Source organism: Tachypleus tridentatus, chromosome 8 (genome assembly GCF_004210375.1).
Source record: "Tachypleus tridentatus isolate NWPU-2018 chromosome 8, ASM421037v1, whole genome shotgun sequence".
NCBI classification, from domain to species: Eukaryota; Metazoa; Arthropoda; class Merostomata; order Xiphosura; family Limulidae; genus Tachypleus; species Tachypleus tridentatus.
This window is the reverse complement of record NC_134832.1, coordinates 59,744,072-59,750,708: the sequence shown is the minus strand read 5'-3', so window position 1 is coordinate 59,750,708 and position 6,637 is coordinate 59,744,072.

Here is a 6,637-nt window from a genome sequence, read left to right as displayed (position 1 = left end):
CAGATAGCGCAATGTGGCTTTGCTATAAAAAAACACACACACTCCAATGCAACATTAGTAATGCTTGTCTCAGTGCAGTGAAAAAAAATGTATTTAGACAAATATGTTTTAAGAAGTGTAAACATGTCTGCTTTTTCAAAAAAAAACAAAACGTTTTTCGCATATTGCTTACAGAAAGTATTTACCATCCTACAGCCTCTTGACAAATTATTGTCGTCTCGTAACTATGATACAATGACAGCTATTTGGTTAATCAACACTGGTTACCTTTAAACAACTACGAGAAGACAGCAACGAAACATGCAATCCCATTCCATACCACGGGAATTTAAAAAATCACGAACTTACGCCATTTTGTTCCGCAACAGCGACTCAAGTTACCAGACAATGTAAAAGATTCTGTGGTGTTGTCTTCTATAGGGCACTTGTGTGATGAGTAGAATGAAGAAATAGCACATAAGCGAATTCTGAATATATTGGATAGCTGCACTGAAGAAATAAGTGAAAGATTTAAGGATAAAAACTGAAAACTTGTCACATTTATTTCCAAATTGTGACCACAAAATGAGGCTTTTCTTGAGACTGTGTGTATTCGAAACCCAGCTGAACTAATTGGATTAGATACAACATTGTCGTTATTTGCAAAGGGGTGTACTGTAGCAAGATACATTTTATCTAGAAAAAAGTCAAATCGGCCATTCTCAAAGGCGTAGGGGATATTTGTACTTTGTTATATCCATTAAGCAGTGAATTTTTTAATGGTTATCTAATCTACGCTATACCATTGATATTCTGTTCCAGCACTACGGTTTGTGAAGCGTAATATTCTACTCTGACACTATTCTTAACACCCTATAGGCCTTTAATGATACACCGTCGCTAAAATAGTCCAGTGCTTCTAGTCTCTTTGCACGACTGCACCAGTTATGTGGACTTTGAAGATGTGGTGTGAACATTTGCAAAAAAAAAAGCTATTAATTAAACTAAGGTTAATGTATTATATTATACATACAAGTACAGATGGTAATTTCTTTCACTATACAGTATCTAGTTTTCTTATTAGGTTTTTAAAGAGATGTTAGAATAATTTTAGAATAACCTTATTTCGTAATTTATTGCCAAGTTTGAGCTGAATTTAACTTTGACAGTAAACTAATTTTAATATTGTTGAGATGCCTTGATGACCTGTTAGAAAACACAAAATCCAGAATTTTTCCTCGGGGGCTTACAGCGTCCTCCTAAACCACGAGCTGGAGGGTCTTCGCTCGCTCGCAATTTTCATAGCTCTTTCTTAAATAACCAAAATGAATGCCCTCCTCTAATATTATACGTCTCCCACTGTGTGTGTTTGACGGGTCTGACAAGAAAACAATAGCGTTAACTTTAATTTGGGTTTTATTTACTCTTGATAGAGAACACTTGCACATCTAGTCGCAGGTGGTATTTTACTTTTTACTTGAATGAGAACACTTGCATATCTGGTCGCAGGTGTATGTATTTTGCTACTTACTTGTTTTTCTTCACGCAAAATTGCAAAATGAGCTCGTTGCGCTCTGTGTACCGCAAATAATCGAATCTATGATTTTAACGAAATGCGGAGAACATATTCTTCATATATAACTGCGCAGTATGTATCTGCTACGAAAATTTTCACAACACTAGCTTATTGAAAATAAGCTTGATATCACTATATTATACCATGACACGATTTTAGTGTGAAATCAAAATTTATTATCAAACTTCGTCAGACAATCAAACTTTAACGTGATATACTAAATTCAAATCGATTGAAAAAAAATCAGTTAATACTAAAGAATAAACAGCCTGTGTCTTTTGCAAAACAACTCTTTTAACATTTGGAATGCGGGTCTAATGAGTAATCTAGAACACTACCACTCACATCTTGGGATTTTCGTGGCCTTTTTCATTGTATTTAGAACCATGTAAATGTTTCAATGATTTCACTTTTAACGCACGCGAAACATCAGTATACCGTGGTTGCGAAGGTCACATACACTTAGCGAGGCCAGTTTTTCGATTTATAAACTTTTACCATGAATGTAACATGGTAAAGGTAGAACTGTTAGATTTTACTGCATGTCATATTCGTTTATTATGAACTACTGTTAACTTATCCTATAGATTGACTTTATTAACGTCAAGACACTTTTAAATGGGCCAGCAGAATCATGTGTATATATTCTGTTGACTTGTTGACCATGAACGCTCTGGTTAGAGGCCCGAAAGCTCGCAAACAAATATCAACTCATCCCTTAAGTAATGTCCAATTTTAGGTTCATTAAAAGAAAAAGTATTTCAAACGCTTTTAATGTTATTTAATCAATAATGTATGCTCTGTTATTAATTTCTTCCTCCCAACGATTCACAAGCTTCTGAATGCCACCTCTATAAAATTCTTGGGGCTTGGAGGAAAAGAAATGTAGAGAGGGTAGTTTTGACATCTTCATGTGTTCGAAGCTCTTTTCCATCAAGATAATTCTGCAAACTTTGGAATATATGATAATCAGATGGAGCAAGGTCTGGAGAATAAGGAGGATATGGAAGTTTTCCCAGTGTAGCTCTTCAATCTTTACAGATGTGATCCTTGCTGTGTGGGGCCGTACATTATCCTGGTGTAACACAAAACCTTTACAATTGATCAAGGCAGACCTCTTTTCTTTTAGTGCAACATTCATACGCTCTAACTGTTGATAACAGAAGTCTGATGTAATCTTTAGATTCAGTGGCAGCAACTCAAAGTGGATCACACCAACAATATCCCACCAAACGCTTAACAAGACTTTCCTAGGGTAGAGGTCCATTTTAGGCTGTGCTTTAGCCAGTTTACCTGCACTAAGCCATTGTCTGCAGCGCTTAACATTTTTATAAAATATCAATTTTTCCTCTCCAGTGACTAACCTGTCCAAAAAAGGCGAGTTATATTCACGAGAGTGTAGAGAAGTGCAAATGTCCACTCTTGATTTAAGGTTGGCTTCTGTCAAATCATGGAGGACCCATTTTCCAAGTTTGACACCTCTCCAAGGTATTACAGATGCGGTGAACTATTGAATGGTTGAATTAAGCTTCTGTGCTAGTTCAACTGTTACAGCACAATATTCATCAAGTGCAGCCAGCAGCAAGTCATCATTAAACTCAACAGGACCACCTGAACGTGGTGCATCACTTAAGCTGTAGTCACCTGACCTGAACTTCTGAAACCACTTTCGATATTTTCTCTCATTGAGAGACTCTGCACCATAAACACCTTGAATGTTTCTTGTAGTTTCTGCTGCACTACTGCCTTTTTTAAACTCATAAAGCATTATATGCCTGATGTGCTCCTCAGACACATCCATCTTCATAAGGGTTTATTTGATTAATGATCTGAAAAAGTGGAGTTGTGTTAGTTTCTTTTATTTGTCTGAACATTTTTATACACGTCCTACAACATATTTTAGTCACTAAAGCCTTCTACAAAGACAGAAATGATAATGCACTTTCTGTATTAAATTTTCGGACATTACTTATGGGGTGACCTGATATATTTAAACGTAAATAAAATTCCGAGTATAATTCTACATCTATGAACGTCGTTGATACAGTTACATCAACTTCATTATTTCAGTATTTCATTCGTGATAACGAGAAACCCACTGCGAGTAGAAATGTATCTCACTTAACTTGAAAATGAACTAAGAAGGTCGAAATGTTGTTTTCAGCTTCATTTCGGTAAACGTTTTAATACCCATACCAGCCGTCCTGAGATACATTTTTAGTATTTCATGTTCTACTGTTCAGTCATTATTATAGTAGAAGTGTTATTCGTAATACTTGAGAAATGTTTAAGAATTTTTCGTTCACCGGCTAATCGCTTTATACACTACAAATGTCCCCGATTGTTTGTTTTGAATTTCGCACAAAGCTACACGAGGGCTATCTTCGCTAGCCATCTTCAGTGTAAGACTGAAGGGAAGGCAGCTAATCACCACCATCCACCGCCAACTTTTTTTTATCAACAAATAGTGGGGATAAATTTAACGTTATAACGCCCCCTCGACTGAAAGGGCGAGCATGTTTTGTATGAGGGAAATTCGAACCCGCCACCCTTAGATTATGAGTCGAGCGCCCTAACCATGTGGCCATGCCGCGTTAAAATGTGCCTGAAATGCTAATAATAAATTTCAACTCCAATGTATAAATACAAACGAACTTGGCAGGGGTTTAGTTAAGAGACAGAGAAGTCTGAAGAATTCTCTCTCCAACAGGGGTGGTCAGGAACGTTGTGGTTCCTCTTCGTCCGTTCTCGTGAAAGATTATTGATCTTTACTTGGGAGTTTGTCTTTATTTTGTTTTAACTTATTTAAGGTGAAGACGTGAGGTGGAGGATATGAAAGTGACGCGTGGAGAGAGACCGGGACGAGGGCGGCATAAGGGAAGTGAGCCAGGCCAGAGCCCGTGGTCAGAATGACCTGACGGCTGGCGATTACTAAACATTTACTTAAGATTGACTTAAACGGCTCCTTTCAAGACTAGGCATGAATATTGCCTTGGCTGGGATCTACAGATCCAATGCCAGAGATTTAGGTGTGGGAGGAAACGAGAGTACCCCAAGAAAACCCACTTTCACGGCCTGGGCGCCGAAAAATCTACCCAGACCGTGCCCGGAAGTAGCTGGGAAGAAAAACATGGCTTTTGAAAGATTTTGGAATAAAATGAAAACTGATGGATTTTAGCAATGTGGCTGGTTGTCTGGTAACCAGGAAAACTGCTAGCTGCGGTCTTGTAGAACAAGTAGGAACTTCAAGTTGAACTTGCCCAGTGGTGAGAGAGAAAAACATGAGCTTGGTGGTGAATCGACTGGTTGTTCTTCTTCAGTGAATTGTTCTTCATCGATCTGGGATGCTTTGTTTCTTCTTGTAATTTTCGTTTGTGTCTTCTAAGTGATTGTGGTCTGGTTCTCTGTTTGTAGTGACGTGTCGATAGTTGTCATGTGAATGGTCTGAGTCTGACTAGTGGTTGTATTCCGTGAACCTGGAACTGAGGTTTGGCAGGAACTATCACTTGTCTTCCTTGGATTGTTAAGTCTTGACGTGTTGTTGACAGTGGGAGGTGTCGTCTGTTAAGTCTTGACGTGTTGTTAACAGTGGGAGTTGTCGTCTGTTAAGTCTTGACGTGTTGTTAACAGTGGGGGTTGTCGTCTGTTAAGTCTTGACGTGTCGTTAACAGTGGGAGTTGTCGTCTTCGGAGATGAGTTGTCTGAATCTATATTCGTGTTCCTGGTTCTGGACTCTATAGTTTTCCTTTGATTGTCTATGTTGTCTGGGCACTTTGTTTGACCTCGAGTTGAAGGGTCGGCGATGCGGGCGTTCGGCTCTAAAGTGAAATATGTGATAGTAACACCCGTCACGTGAAATACAGTCAGCATTGTACTTCGACGTTGTCACTATCTTCATAAAGTACGTAGGTAGACTGGTGTTTCTGGAGAATATTCGATGTACATCATGTAACTTGGCCTGGATTTGAGATTCTATGGCTTGTTTGATTTCTTCTGGTTGTATGGTTGGGTCGACGCCCCTGAGGAATACTGAGAAAAGGCTGACAGGACTTTTGGTTGGGGTACAACTTACTTTAATTTCAGTGTTCCATGGTTGACATAGATAAACTTAATCAGCAGGCGTAGCGGGCTTGATGCGAATTCCGCCCCGGCGAAGGAGTTGGGTCTTGGAAGGTTCGATGGTTGCCCCTGGTTTGGCTTGGGCGATGAACGTGGCGACTTCTAGCGGCGTAAGGTGTGACGGTAGACCGTCGATACCGGCGGTATAACTGGCGTAGTTAATCTTTATGTTCCAAAGTCATTACGTATGAAAGATATCATCTTGGAAATTCTAAATCCCCAACCTAAACCATATTTATGATTCTCCTGTATGAATATTTTGTGTTGGAAAGAGCTGTTAGATACTCTTCCCATACTATCTGTTATCATACCAACTACGAAAACATCAAAAATGTCCAAATGTCAATCTCTGTGTTATTCCACACAACTTTGGAATGATAGGTTTTGTTTCACATACTTTGCTGATTTACATATTCAAAGTTACTTTAATATAATGTATTCAACCAACTGTAGAGGTTGTATAAAACCTTTTTAAATCTGAAGTTCTTTAGAAAACAAATACTAGTTTATATGTGCAGTTAACCTCATTAAATATAAAAACATATTAGAAACTACACAAGTTTTGTGATATGGTGCATATGGAAGAAGTCAAAAACAACAGAATAATTGAGATAAAAAAATTTAACTTTTAAGAAGTGGCTTATTAGCCTTGGACAAATGAAGTATAATTAACACAGAATACTTAAAGTAGCTTTTAAAAAATATACTTTTACTTTTCACTTGTTCCTAATGTAGCTATAACTTACTGAACATAATATGCAAACATGGACTGATAATTACACACTACCTTAATTATTAACTGGTGTAAAAACTTCATGTTCAATTTTAACATGTTAAAAGGATATTTTTATAGATATTTAATGTGACAATTATGGAAACTGACTCTAGCTGTGTGTCAAACACGATCATTTTAATTTGGTGCAAAAAGAAAGACTCTTTAGGGCTATTTTATTTTGTACTTGT